Source organism: Leucoraja erinacea, chromosome 17 (genome assembly GCF_028641065.1).
Source record: "Leucoraja erinacea ecotype New England chromosome 17, Leri_hhj_1, whole genome shotgun sequence".
Classification (NCBI taxonomy): Eukaryota; Metazoa; Chordata; class Chondrichthyes; order Rajiformes; family Rajidae; genus Leucoraja; species Leucoraja erinaceus.
Window position 1 is genome coordinate 34,348,340 of NC_073393.1, and position 15,677 is coordinate 34,364,016.

At 41.6% G+C, this 15,677-nt stretch overlaps 1 long non-coding RNA gene across 1 annotated transcript; it reads right to left on the bottom strand.

Annotated features, from left to right (window-relative positions):
• Positions 1 to 2,578: 2,578 nt before the first annotated feature.
• On the bottom strand, positions 2,579 to 8,936 carry LOC129705396 (uncharacterized). The gene is made up of 3 exons (XR_008724901.1): positions 8,865 to 8,936; positions 5,843 to 5,906; positions 2,579 to 4,376 (listed from the first exon to the last, which is right to left on the bottom strand). It is a non-coding gene; the product is annotated as an uncharacterized LOC129705396 (long non-coding RNA).
• Positions 8,937 to 15,677: the final 6,741 nt, after the last annotated feature.

A 15,677-nucleotide genomic window follows, 5' to 3' on the forward strand; every position in this document is an offset into this window, starting at 1 on the left:
TATCATGTATTGTATTTCTGCTGACTGGTTAGCACACAACAAAAAGTTTTTCACTGTACCTCGGTACACGTGACAATAAATTAAACTATCCTCGTAACTGCTCCATCCTGGGCAACATGCTGGTGATTGACATCTGAACCCTCTCTAGCAGCATCATATCTTTGTGTTAGTGCAGGAGAGGATGCTGAGGATTTGTTCCCCACTTTTCTCAGTAGAGATGCCCATGAATATATGTACATACACCCAAAGATGTACAACAGTTTGCAAACATTTATATTAGGCCATTGGTTTAAAAAATTATCTGTTACCTAAAATACAATTTTGTAATCTGAATGAGCCAAAAACCCATTTGCATAGTTTTCCTTTTTTTCCCTTTTCTTTTACACTATCATCTAAGAAGGTACTGAAAATATTCAGCAGCTCAGGAGGTGTCCATGAACAAACAGAGATTGTAGCCTAGGTTTTGGAATCATAGACATAGAAAATAGGTGCAAGAGTAGGCCATTCGGCCCTTCAAGCCTGCACCGTCATTCAATTTGATCATGGCTGATCATCCAACTCAGTATCCTGTACCTGCCTTCTCTCCATACCCCCTGATCCCTTTAGCCACAAGGTCCACATCTAACTCCCTCTTAAATATAGCCAATGAACTGGCCTCAACTACCTTCTGTGGCAGATAATTCCAGAGATTCACCACTCTCTGTGTGAAAAATGTTTTCCTCATCTTGGTCCTAAAAGATTTCCCCCTTATCCTTAAACTGTGACCCCTTGTTCTGGACTTCCCCAACATCGGGAACAATCTTCCTGCATCTAGCCTGTCCAACCCCTTAAGAATTTAAGGCATCTAGCCTGTCCAACCCCTTAAGAAGTTTCTATAAGATCCCCCCTCAATCTTCTAAATTCTAGCGAGTACAAGCCGAGTATATCCAGTCTTTCTTCATATGAAAGTCCTGACATCCCAGGAATCAGTCTGGTGAACCTTCTCTGTACTCCCTTCCCTCTATGGCAAGAATGTCTTTCCTCAGATTAGGAGACCTAAACTGTACGCAATACTCCAGGTGTGGTCTCACCAAGACTCTGTACAACTGCAGTAGAACCTCCCTGCTCCTATACTCAAAACCTTTTGCTATGAATGCTAACATACGATTCGCTTTCTTCACTGCCTGCTGCACCTGCATGCTTTTAATGACTGGTGTACCATGACACCCAGGAATCAGTGTTGAAGCTATGGTAATTCTTACTGGCCTCAAAGAAAGCCTTCCGCAAATATCGTATCATCTGTAGAGTAGATTTCTGCTCAGCTGATGTAATTAGTTGTCGAGCATCAATTCAACCATAATTCTGACAACTGAAGCTTGATGTGTCATAAGTTTAATTAAGAACATTTATATTGTGTTCAGAATGGCTTATTGCAACAATATTCCTAAGATCTAACAATAGAATAGGCCTTATTAGACAGTAATAAACCAGATTTAGTTAAGTCTAGCAGTGAATGAACAAAAGTAAATAATAATCTATGCCTACACAAGGCTGGTAGAACAGAGTGATGCATAGCAGATGAAGTTTAATTTAGATGTGTGAAGTCGCAATGTTAGGAACAGCCCCATATAGAAACATAAGAAATAGTAGCAGGAATAGGGCACTCAGTATCTACTCCTCTAATGTACTTCAGTGCCACTTTCCACTGCCTACCTGGATTTCATTAATAGCAAACAATCCACAGTCTCTACATTTAATATAATCAACAACTGGAGTCCACAGCTGGAGAATTTCAAATATTCTGTCCTCTAAATGAAGACATTTATTCCCTCATGAGTAGCAAAATCTTTTCATTGATATATGACCTGTCTCTGGGAATCCTATCCATAGAAATATCAATTCCATAAGATTTTGTACATTTCTCTGAGACCATCTCTTATTCTTCTGAATTCAAGAGTGTAGACACAATTGGTTTAATCTCTCTTCATATGATAGACCAATCCTACGAGAATCACTGCTTCACTCCCTGTCACATGCAGATGAATGAAGTGTTTTTAGATTCTTGATTTTGCCTATATAATTGGTTTAAATATGTGATAGTAATATCAATGTTTTAAATGTCAGGAACATCCATTTTTTGACAGATTTCCCATCCAGCTAAAATGGGTGTGGATGAGCCAAAAGGCAATTTTTCTTTCCCTTTTCTTTTACACTTATTCTGTTCCCCTTTCCCCATATCATTTATTTTATGCCATGGCTGTCCTAATCAGCATAGAGGACCTTGTCGCTAAAGATCTAGTCAAGTGCCAAGACTATTTGATTACCATATGTACTGACAACAGAACAATGAAATCCTTAACAACAGCAGCTTAACAGACATATAAAATACAATCACATGGATAATAAACAATGTGTGTAGAAAGGAACTGCAGATGCTGGTTTAATACAAAGACAGACACAAAGTGCTGGAGTAACTCAGCGGGTCAGGCAGCATCTCTGGTGGAAAAGGATGGGTACCTGTCTGGGGAAGGGTCTCGACCTGAAACATCACCCATCCTTTTTCTCCAGAGATGCTGCCTGACCCACTGAGTTACTCCAGCGCTTTGTGTCTATTTTTGGAGTATAAACAAAACTGGCTTCTCTCAGCAAATTGAATTGAATTGAATAATTGAATACATTTTTTGAAGAAATGTTATTAGCCAAGTATGTATACATACAAGGAATTTGCCTTGGTGCTTTGCTCGCAAGTAACAACATGATATACAGTAAACAATTAAAAATAAAACATTGCAATTTAAACATGTGAAGAATGAAATAAAATACCAGAGCAAAAAGGAGGCTACAGACTTTTGGTTATTGAGCAGCGCTACTGCTCGTGGAAAAAAGCTGTTTTTATGTCTGACTGGCGGTTTTGACAGCAGAGTCGCCTTCCAGAGGGAAGTGCTTCAAAGAGTTTGTGGCCAGGTTGAGAGGGGTCAGAGATGATCTTACCCGTTCTATTCCTGACCCTTGCAATGTACAGTTCGTCGATGGGGGGAAGGTTGAGGCCAACAACCTTCTCGGCTGATCGAATGATGCGCTGCAGCCTCCGGATGTCATGCTTGGTGGCTGAGCCAAACCAGACCATGATGGAGAAGGTGAGGACAGACTCTACGATGGAGGTATAAAACTGGACCATCATTGCCTGTGGCGGATTGTGTTTTCTCAGCTGCCGCAGGAAGTACATCCTCTGTTAGGACCTTTTTGACAGTGGAGTCGATGGTAGCCTCCCATTTAAGGTCCCTGGAGATGATGGTTCCAAGGAACTTAAATTATTCCATAGATGTGACTGTGGTGTTGTTGATGGCGAGTTGGGGGAGCTCTTAAGAGCATTGAGCTCCAGGTTGTTGCGATGGTACCAGGACGCCAGCTGTGTCACTTCCTGTCTTTAGGCAGATTCATCCCCCATCCTGGATCAGTCCAATTAGGGTTGCGTCATCCGCAAACTTGAGAAGAATGACAGAGGAGTCTGTGGAGGTGCAGTCGTTGGTGTAGAGTGAGTAAAGGAGAGGGGAGAGTACGCAGCCTTGCGGTGCTCCTATGCTGAGGGTCAGCGGGTCCGAGATGTGCTTTCACAGTCTCACATGCTGCTTCCTGTCTGTCAGGAAGTTGATGATCCACTGGCAGAGGGGTTCAGGCACAGTCAACTGGGAGAATTTGGAGTGTAGTAGCTCTGGCACAATGGTGTTGAATGCAGAGCTGAAAAATCCTTGCATAGGTCCCCTGGTGGTCTAGGTGCTGGAGGATGAAGTACAGGCCTAGGTTGACTGCGTCATCCACTCATGCACACAAGGCAAACTTGATAACTCTTTGGAGAAAGCTGTCGTGCTTGTGCAGCAGCATGTCAGTGAGAAGACGTTCTGAGCCAATATACAGGACACACTTCCAAAGGGTAGGCAGGAAGAGGGTAAGACCTGGATCACGTAAATCATTTATAATAGCAGGACAGGTTGAGAACAAAGCTAATAAAGTGCACAAACTTGGCTTTGATAATACAAGCAGAGGTTAAATCTGGGGTTATCTTGAACTTTAGAACTGCACTGGGGCAGCACTTTAGAAATAATGTGAAAGCCTATGAGAGGTGCAAAAGATTTACCAGAATGATCCCAAGGATGTGGTTGTTTGGTTATTTTGGTGGACAGGCAAATACAGGGTTCTTATTCCAAGATGAAATTAAGAAACTGTAGAGTAGATAAAGTCTGAAGAAGAATTCCATCACCTTTTCATTTTCTCATTGAAGGATGATAAATCCTCTGGGCCTGATGGTCTGCATCCCAGGGTCCTCAGGGAGGTGGCTCTAGAAATAGTGGATGCATTGGTGATCATTTTCCAATGTTCAATAGATTCAGGATCAGTTCCTGTGGATTGGAGGATAGCTAATGTTATCCCACTTTTCAAGAAAGGAGAGAAAACGGGGAATTACGGACCAGTTAGCCTGACTTCGGTGGTGGGAAAGATGCTGGAGTCAATTATTAAAGAGATAATAATGGGGCATTTAGATAGCAGTAAACGGATTAGTCCAAGTCATCATGGATTTATGAAAGGGAAATCATGGCTGACTAATCTTCTGGAATTTTTTGAGGATGTGACAAGCAAAATGGGTGAAGGGGTGCCAGTGGATGTAGTGTATCTAGACTTTCAGAAAGCCTTTGATAAGGTCCCGCACGGGAGACTGGTGACTAAAATTAGAGCACATGGTATTGGGGGTAGGGTGTTGACGTGGATAGAAAATTGGTTTGCAGACCAGAAGCAAAGAGTAGGAGTGAACGGGTCCTTTTCAGAATGGCAGGCAGTGGCGAGTGGAGTGCCGCAAGGCTCGGTTGGGGCCGCAACTGTTTACCATATATATTAATGATTTGGAAGAGGGAATTAGGAGCAACACTAGCAAGTTTGCGGATGACACAAAGCTGGGTGGCAGTGTGAACTGTGAAGAGGATGTTAGGAGGTTGCAGGGTGACGTGGACGTATAATATAGATAAATGTGAGGTTATCCATTTTGGCGGCAAAAACAAGGGGGCAGATTATTATCTCATTGGGGTTAGGTTAGGTAAGGGGGAGGTGCAGCGAGACCTGGGCATCCTTGTACACCGGTCACTGAAAGTTGGCTTACAGGTACAGCAGGCAGTGAAGAAAGCTAATGGAATGTTGGCCTTCATAACAAGAGGATTTCAGTATAGGAGTAAAGAGGTTCTTCTGCAGTTGTATAGTGCTCTGGTGAGACCACATCTGGAGTATTGTGTACAGTTTTTGTCTCCTAATTTGAGGAAGGACATCCTTGTGATTGAGACAGTGCAGCGTAGGTTCACGAGATTGATCCCTGGGATGGTGGGATTGTCATATGAGAAAAGATTGAAAAGATTAGGCTTGTATTCACTGGAGTTTAGAAGTATGAGAGGGCATCTCATAGAAACATATAAAATTATAAAAGGACTGGACCAGCTAGATGCAGGAACATTTTTCCCAATGTGGGGCGAGTCCAGAATCAGGGACCACAGTCTTAGAATAAAGGGGAGGTCATTTAAGACTGAGGTGAGAAAAAACTTTTTCACCCAGAGAGTTGTGAATTGATGGAATTCCCTGTCACAGAGGGCAGTGGAGGCCAAGTCACTGGGTGGATTTAAGATAGAGTTAGATCGAGCTCTAGGGACTAGTGGAGTCAAGGGATATGGGGAGAAGGCAGGCACGGGTTATTGATAGGGGACAATCAGCCATGATCACAATGAATGGTGCTGCTAGCTTGAAGAGCCGAATGGCCTCCTCCTGCACCTATTTTCTATGTTTCCAGAGATGGTACCTGAATTACTGAGTTACCCGAGTTAACTACCTGAGTTATTCCAGCATGTTGTGTCCATCTATCTTAGAGTAGATAAAGATGATTTTAGCTATTCCTGGAAAGATTGAGAAGCACATCAGGCAAATTTAATGGTATGTACAAAAAAATCAAAGATGAGAAGGGTAAACCCATTTATGCGAGAAGCACAGAAACAGGTCATTTGGCCCAATTAAACCATGCTTCAGTCTAGGCTCCTTGTCTTTTATTACCTGAATCACCTTTTATTCTATTCTGTCTAACATGCATGTAAGCCCTCCCCTTAAAGACATTTATTCTATTTGCTTCAATAAATATGTAAGGCAGTGTTCCACTCTCGTGCCATTCTTTGAGTGAATACGTTTCTTCTGAATTCCTAATTGCATTTCTTCATGACTATTTGATATCCATTGCCGCTTGTTATGCTCTTTCTCACTTAATTCATTTCTAATCCTTCCTTTTATATATAGTCTGGTATTTTTGGTATTATTTTTGTATAAATTTCCCTTACAACGTTTCCAATTATTCAATGTCATTTTTATAAAATGGCAACCAGAATGATATATTATCCACGTTCTCCAGAGAAGCTGCCTGACCCGCTGAGTTACTCCAGCAATTTGTGTCCATCTTTGGTATGAACCAGCATCTGCAGATCCTTATTATTACAGAACGATATACTGTTCTCTGATTACCTCTGAAGTTCAATGCAGGGACCCGAAACATCTCCCATTCCTTCTCTGCAGCCTGTCCCGCTGAGTTACTCCAGCATTTTGTGTCTGTCATTCCTCTCTTTGTACTGATTCTGCTTTCTGACTTAATTCACTAGTCATATCAAAGTGCTTTGGAAAACCTAGTTAATTTACAGCAGCGGCACTTTCCATTCTGATCTGTCTGTTACTTTCTCGAAATATTCTCATATCATGGTTTTCTTTGCAATATAGAAGAAGGCACTTATTCTGCTAGAATCTGTCTGTTCTCAGATCAATCACATTCCCCCACTTCTTTCCCTATACCCTGCTCTCTCTCACATACTATTAATTGACTCCCGCCCTCCTCCACCACTGATTCTTCCACCTCCCACCTACACCAGCTATAATTTGCAGTAGCCCATTAACTAACCAAGCAACACACCCATGGGATATGGGAGATTGATGAACGTGGGTAAAACAGGCACATTCATAAGGAGAATAACATTGGACAGAGAATTGGACCTGAGTCACTGGAGCTATGAGGCAGCAGCACTACCTGCTGTGTTACTGCAAAAACCTTCAATAGCTCCATCATACAAGATATTCCAGTTTGGAATTCAAGAGTCAAGAGTGTTTTATTGTCATATGTCCCAAAACGGAACTATGACATTTTTACTTGCAGCAGCACAACAGGTATGTAAATAGTGCACTCAATAGATGCCATATGTTTTCTATAAATAAAGTTCAATAAATCAAGATAAATGACATAGGTTTAAGGTGAGGGGGGAATGATTTAATAGGAACATATGGAGCAACTTTTATCACACAAAGGATGGTAGGTACTATATATGGAATAAGCTGCCCGAAAAAGTAATTCAGTTAGTTAAAAAACATTTGGATGGGTACAAGGATAGGAAAGGTTATGAGGGATATGGGACAAACACAGGCAAGTGGGACTAGTGTAGATGGGGCATGTTGGTCAGCATAGACAAGTTAGGCCAAAGGGCCAGTTTGCACTGTATGAATCTAAAAAAAAGCAATATAGCACAAAAACATAAACAAGCCCAAAGTCCTTAGTGCAATCAAGGAAATTCGGAGTTTAGTTGGGGATCGTAGTGTTCAATAGCCTCATGGTCACGTCAGATTCCTCATGTTGAGGGATCTGCTGAAAGGTTGCACTACACCACTGAAATGGTGCTTTCCCAACATTGTCATATTGATCAAAGCAACCAAGCTACAATTAGTTGTAACACAACTATTCTTGGTAAATGATCTATAACAATTGTCAATACCATTAGGCATTTATTTTTGTGCATTGGAAGGCTATTGAAGACATATTGCCCTTTATTTTAATTTCAGATATCTAGATCCAGAACCAGACTTAATTTTGCGAACCGTCCGATTTAGATCTTCATCCAAGCAGTTTTACCAAAGATGCGAGAAAGTGCTTTATAATGTTAAGTTGCCATAGGTTGGAATTCTTCTCTGGCTGTTTTCCTCTTTACAAAACTCATTAGATATCATGCATGATTTAAAGAAAGCATGCATCCTAATGAAACAGGAGGTGGAATATCTACCTTCAAAACTTATCTTGACAAAAATGTATTTCTTCTGATCCAGATACTTTTTTTGTGGGGTGAGCTTGTGCTGCCTCCATTCCAAAATCAGCCAGAGATATACATTTTAAATTGGTAAAAATTATAGACTTGAACTACCTCGTGTATATAAATGAAGGTGTTTAAAATGAAGGGTGAATATAGTAGGATAGTGTAGGAAGGAACTGCAGATGCTGGTATAAACTGAAGATAGACACAAAAAGCTGGAGTAACTCTGGGGGTCAGACAGCATCTCTGGAGAAAAGAAATAGGTGATGTTTCGGGTCGAAATAGTCTGAAGAAGGGTCTCGACCCGAACGTCACCTATTCCTTTTATCCAGAGATGCTGTCTGTCCTGCTGAGTTACTCCAGCTTTTTGTGTGAATAGTAGAATAGTGGTGACTGGTTTATTTTAGTGAGGTTTACTTAGAGTTCGGTAGCACCATCTAAACATTAAAGCCAAAACGCCCTGGGGCTTTTCGGTATTTGACATCTGCATCCCCGTACCTAGTAAACCTACCCCCACCAAAACAAAAGTGAAAATTATAAGGCAGGTTGATCATTTTGTAAAGTTATATAAATCTAAGACAGGCAAATACAATTAGAATTCAAATGAACCATAATTGAAGTACCCGGTGGAACTGCTCAAGGAAATTCCTTAATATTTTTGTAGTACATGGATCCAGGTTATATCTTTTTAAATCTATTTAGGTTTTTCATCTTCAAGCAAGAGTGAGAAACAACAACAAATACCTCCTGAAATTGTAGTTACATCTGCATCAGATACGTCTTGGGAAAAAAGCATCACAGATACAGAGAGTCCATCTGGAAGAAGGGGCAGCAAAGACTCGACATCAGGGGTTAATGAGAAAACAGATCAAGGCTGAGTTTTGTACAAAGAAATTGAAGTTACAAATTTTAACTTATCCTACTAACTTGAAAATGCAGTTCCTTATAAAGAGATACAAAAGCAGCAATACCTCAATTTTGTAGTTGTTTTAATGAAAAATCTAATCTCTTCAATTATTATTCATACAACTGACAGTACTGCATGGATACTGAAGCTTTATAAATGGAACTGTTCAAACTTTGGAGCATATTCTAACTTTGTATCTATTCAAAAACTTGCAAGATATGTGCTTTAGTATTGTAAATGAGAAACAATAAGTAAACTGCAGATGCTGGAATAGAGAATGCTGAATGTACTGGATCAGTCGGTCAGGCTGCATTTGTGGGGAGAAAAATAAAGTTGATGTTTCAGTTAAACACGAGCATTTCCAGCATTTTCTGTTTCACTTTACCACACTAACTGCAGACTTAAGTTTGAGTTTCATATTCTCATTTTCTAGCGCATACATTTCCAGTAATATGAATAGATACTTAATTGGAATGAAATCTCAAGACATTTTTTAATTATTAAGTATTATAATATGATTGACATTCCAATAAAATGTGTTATTTCTGCACTTCCAACCCAGGATTTACAAATGTGTTAATAATGACCCTAAAGTGCATTTAATACGTTTTGAGGTCCACTCACACCTCATGCAAGCTAAAGCAAAATACAATTTATATTATTCAAAAATCACATACAAAACACAAACTATAACATACGAAGGAATGTGAATCCATGTGTGAATGCGCCATAACAAAAGTCATGAGGAAGTTAAAAACAATATATGTTATATTGTAGTGAGGTTGATTATCTATGCATTGTATCGTATTGATCAGAATTAAATCATTGGTGACATTAGTTTCCAAAATAGTAAAGGATGATAATGTGTTTGATTAGCTTCCTTCTGTATGTTGCTGATGCCAAAACAGTTTCACAACTATCTGTGTTTTGCAATTAAAATCACATTTTATCCATACTATTTACTATGTAAGTTTGTTTCAGTAGAGAGACTTCCTTTGTCCATGTCAATGTAGGCAAACAGTTGATCCAAATCAGTAAAACTTATTTGTCAGGTCAGATATATTCACACTTAAATTATTAAGTTAACTGTAAATATATCAACATTAGATTCCTGACTCATTTTTACCAGTAATAAAATGTGTGCAAGATCTTTTTTCTTGCAGTAATTTTCCTGCATCCAAATAAATTACATTCATGGCCTGTTAGCAATAAACACACAAACTACTATAAATCTCTTGTCGTGAAGACACAAATTTTAGCCAGCATCTGTGGAAAAGCTGACTTATTCTTGCGTTTTGAGATATCAGGTCCAACAAACCTTTCTATTTAATTATAATTGATCGAAGAGTTTTCTTGTCACCATTTCCCCGTGCCACCCTCGTATCAGCCTCTCCATCCACACCCAGCACAGTGGAGGAGCCAGTAGAACCGCTGCCTCAAAGCACCAGAGACCCAGGTTCTATATTGACCATGGATGCTGTCGGTTTTCCGTGCGACTCCATGGATTTCTTCTGGGTGCTTCGGTTTCCTCCGTCATCCCAAAGATGTGCAGGTTAGTATAATTGACCTCTGTAAATTGCCTCTATTGTTTAGAGAGTGGATGAGACAGTGGGATAACGAAACTTGTGTAAAACGGTGATTGATGTGTGGACTTGGTGGGCTGAAGGGCCTGTTTCCATGCTGTATCTCTAAACTAAACTGTATATTGCCCCTGGTGTGATGGGAATGGAAGAGAAAGTGGGATCACATAGAACTAGTATTAATGGGTAATCAATGGTTGGCACAGACTGAAGAACTGTTTATATGCTGTATCTTTCAATCACCACCATCTTGCTTATTTGGTATAAACATAGATTAATTACATTAAGCAACAATCATTTTGATGGTGATGCATCCATTTTAACTCATTTTCAGTTCCAACCATAACCACAATTTCTTTGCTCATTTCAGTAAGCGTACATTGTTCCTCATAAGCCAAACTTGTAATTTGTATGTTTCAAAATCAAGGTTCAGCTTTGAAATAATCTATAATCAGATGCCATCTTATTTTTTTTTTAACCTGAAATTAAGATTTGACAGAATTGTGGTGAGGGTCATGAACCAATCAACTCAGGTTTTATGGATAAACAATAACAATCAAAGAAAGCTTATGTCCTTGGTTCTTGGCTAGGTTTTAGGAGTTTACCATGCTCTTAAACACGCTGAAAGGTAGCCTATCTTATTGTGTAAAAATCTAACTTTATAAAATATAATAGGTCCATCATTGGCACAGCCTCCCAGACATTGAAAGCATCTACATAGGGTGCGGCCTCGAGAAGGCAGCATCCATCACTCTCCTGGCCATGTTCTCTTCTCACTGCTACCATTGGGAAGACAGCACAGAGGTCTGAAGTCCCACACCACCAGCTTCAACACCATCTACATTCCTACAAGATTTTCATTGTTACGGTTTCTCGTCTGTGCTTGTGCATATGACAAGCTCAACTTGGCAATATTTCCCAATTTCCCAGTAGTCATGAATTACTTAAAATGACAAATTAGAAAAAAAAGATTTCAGATTTGAGCTGGTGAGTACAGAGCATAAACTAGAAAGGAACACAAAACCTATCAGTAAAAGTTGGCAAAGAAGGCACTCATTAAAATGAATGTTGGCTTCTTCGGGGATAATACAATTATGAGAAGTGAGGAAACAGCAGAGGATGCTGTGGCCAGACATCTTTTTTTTCTGCCTTCATGGTAGAATACAGGAATTCCAATAATATTGGAAAATGAGCGACAGAACTTATCACAGGAGAAATAAACAATAAACAAGAGAGAGACAGGTTCTGGAAATTATAGGCCAGTTAGCTTAATGAGTGGGAGGTCATGTCTCACAAATCTGATTGAGTTTTTTGAAGATGTGACCAAAAAGATCAATGAGGGGAGAGCTGTAGATGTTGCATACGTGGATTTTATTAAGGTTCTGTATGGTAGGCTGCATGGGATCCAAGGAGAGATAGCTGAATGAATAGCAAATTGGCTTAATGGAAGGAAGCACTGGGTGATGGTGGAAGGTTGCTTCTCGGACTGGAGGCCTGTAACCACTAGTTACAGGCCTCCAGTCCGAGAAGCAACCTTCCACCATCACCCTATTTGTCATCTACATCAATGATTTGGGTGAGAACATACTGGGCAAGATTAGCAAGTTTGCTGATAATACAAGTGAGTGAAGATGGTTGTCAAAGATTGCAGCAGGATCTGGATCGATTGGCCAGGTGAGCTAAGGAATGGTTGATGGAATTTAATACAGAGAAGTGTGAAGTGTTGCATTTTGGGACGTCTAACAAGGGCAGGACCTACATAGTGAATGGTAGGCCGCTGGGGAATTTTGTAGAACAGAGGGATCTAGGAGTGCAGGTGCATGGTTCCTTGAAGGTCGAGTCGCAGGTAGATATGGTGGTCAAAAAGGCTTTTGGCACTTTGGCCTTCATCAGTCAGAGTATTGAGTATAGAAGTTGGGAGGTCATGTTGCAGTTGTATAAGACGTTGGTGAGACTGCATTTAGAGTATTGTGTTCAGTTCTGGGCACCATGTTATCGGAAAGATATTGTCAAGCTTGAAAGGGTTCCGAGAAGATTTACGAGGAGGTTGCCAGGACTAGAGGGTCTGAGCTTTCGGGAGAGGTTGAGTAGGCTGGGTCTCTATTCCTTGGAGTGCAGGAGGATGAGGGGTGATCTTTTGGAGGTGTACAAAATCATGAGAGGAATAAATCAGGTAGATGCACAGAATCTCTTGCCCAGAGTAGGGGAATCGAGGACCAAAGGACATAGGTTCAAGGTGAAGGGGAAAAGATTTAATAGGAATCTGAGGGGTAACTTTTTCACAAAGGGTGGTGGGTGTATGGAACAAGTTGGCAGAGGAGGTGGTTGAGTCTGGGACTATCCCAATGCTTAAACAGTTAGACAGGTACATGGATAGGACATGTTTGGAGGGATATGGACCCAACGCTGCCAGGTGGGACTAGTGTCGCTGGTACATGTTCGCCAGTGTAGGCCGAAGGGCCTTTTTCCACTGTATCACTCTATAACTCTTGGTAACAAGGATGTAAAAGGCAGCTGCCATGCACTTGAATTGCAAAAAGGCATTGTGTGGTTTTAAGCAAAGTAGGTCATTGTTTAAGTCAGAACTCTCTTGAGTTGACATAGATGTGGATGCCATCTGAGCGTGAATAGAGGAGGGACTAACCAGTAGAAAGACAGGCACGATAAATAGGTCAGTTTCAGGCTGGCATTTATGTTCATTTCCCTCCACAGAGGCTCACTGACCTGCTGGGTTTGTCCAGTAGTTTATTTTGTTGGCAGGTTTTAATGTCAGGTACCATGGGGCACCTCAGTGGTCAATCCCCTTATAACACATGATCTGCATTATTGACTTAGATGAAGGGACCCAAGTGTACCACAGTTAAACATTGATCATATATAGACAGGTGGGAATTAAAATTGTGAAAACAGATATCCAAAGACATAAAATATAATCAGAAAATGCTGGAGATAGTTAGGTCTAACAACATACACAGAGAGAAACCGAACGTTTTGCCTGATCGACATTCAAGTGCAGCCAATAATCCCGAAGGCAAATGGAATGATGAGAGAATAGAACATTTGGACCCGAAACGTCGCCCATTCCTTCTCTCCAGAGATGCTGCCACACCCGATGAGTTACTCCAGCAGTTTAATCTATCTTCAATTTAAACCAGCACCTGCAGTTCTTTCTTACACGTAGAATCGAGGTATGTGGAGATGAGCAGAGAGGGACAGGAGCACGTAGAAACAATGGGTCTGCTAGTGCAGTTCTGCTTGTAGATTTTCGGGAGAAGGTGGAAGCTGGCAGGGCGGAGCTGGGGAACGATGAGGTTGGAGGCTGTGGAAGGCAAATCTTCCTTTTCCATCACTCTTCCATGTTCTCCAAAGATACTGCCTGGCCCACTGAGTTACTCTAGCACTCTTTTTGTTTGTAAACTAGCACTTGCAGTTCCTTGTTTCCATATTCAATGTAACATGAAACAGTATGTTCAGCTTGCAGTAACAAAAATAAACATAACATTCTTTGGAGAAAATAACCTGCTGTAACAAAAATAAACTTAAAGCTAAAAAAAAATGTTATTTTGTAAACATATTTTGGGAAAAATAACGTTGTTCTTGTGTGTGTGAAACACTATGGCCCCTAGCCCCTTTTCCTTGTCACAGAATTGTATTTCTACCACATTTTTATTTAAGGTGGACGGTAGACAAAAATGCTGGAGAAACTCAGCGGGTGAGGCAGCATCTCTGCAACAAAGGAATAGGTGACGTTTGGGTTGAGACCCTTTTTCAGACTGATGTGGGGGTGGGGGGGGAGATGAAAGGAAGAGGCGGAGACAGTGGGCTGTGGGAGAGCTGGGAAGGGGAGGGAGAAAGCAAGGACTACCTGAAATTGGAGAAGTCAATGTTCATACCACTGGGGTGTAAACTACCCAAGCAAAATATGAGGTGCTGCTCCTCCAATTTGCGGTGGGACTCATTCTGGCCATGGAGGAGGCCCAGGACAGAAAGGTCCGATTCGGAATGGGAGGGGGAGTTGAAGTGCTGGGCCACCGGGAGATCAGGTTGGTTGATGCAAACTACGCGGTGGTGTTGGGCAAAGCGATTGCCAAGCCTGCGCTTGGTCTCACCGATGAGAAGCAGTTGACATCTAGAGCAGCGGATGCAATAGATGAGGTTGGAGGAGGTGCAGGTGAACCTCTGCCTCACCTGGATGGGGTCCTTGGATGGAGTCGAGGGGGGAAGTAAAGTGACAAGTGTAGCATTTCCTGTGGTTGCAAGTGAAAGTACCAGGGGAGGGGGTGGTTTGGGTGGGAAGGGATGAATTGACCAGGGAGTTAGGGAGGGAGTGGTCTCTCCGGAAAACAGACAGGGGAGGAGATGGGAAGATGTGGCCAGTGGTAGGATCCCGTTGGAGGTGGCGAAAATGTCGGAAGATTACCTGGTGTACGTGACGGCTGGTAGGGTGGAAGGTGAGGACAAGGGGGACTGTCCTTGTTACGAGTGGGGGGGATGGGGAGTGAGAGTGGAGCCACGGGATATAGAGGAGACCCTGGTGAGAGCCTCATCTACAGTCGAAGAGGGGAACCCCCGTTCCCTAAAGAATGAGGACATCTCCGATGCTCTGGTTTGGAACAACTCATCCTGGTTGCAGATGTGGCGCAGACAGAGAAATTGGGAGTAGGGGATGGAGTCCTTACAGGAAGCAGGGTGGGAAGAAATGTAGTCCAGATAGCCAGGGGAGTCAATGGGATTGTATGACACGATAGGCCTGGATAGTATGACTGGGGAGAGGATGTTTTCACCAGTGGGAGAGTCTAGGACCAGAGGCCATAGCCTCTGAATAAAAGGACACATCTTTAGAAAGGAGACGAGGAGGAATTTTTTTAGTCAGACGGTGGTTAAGCTGTGGAATTCTTTGCCACAGACGGTTGTGGCAGACAAGTCAATTGATATTTTAAATGCGGAGATAGATAGATTCTTGATTAGTACGGGTGTCAGGGGTTATGGGGAAAAGGCAGGAGAATGGGATTAACAGGAAGAGATAGATCAGCTATGATTGAATGTTGGAGTAGACTTGATGGGCCAAAT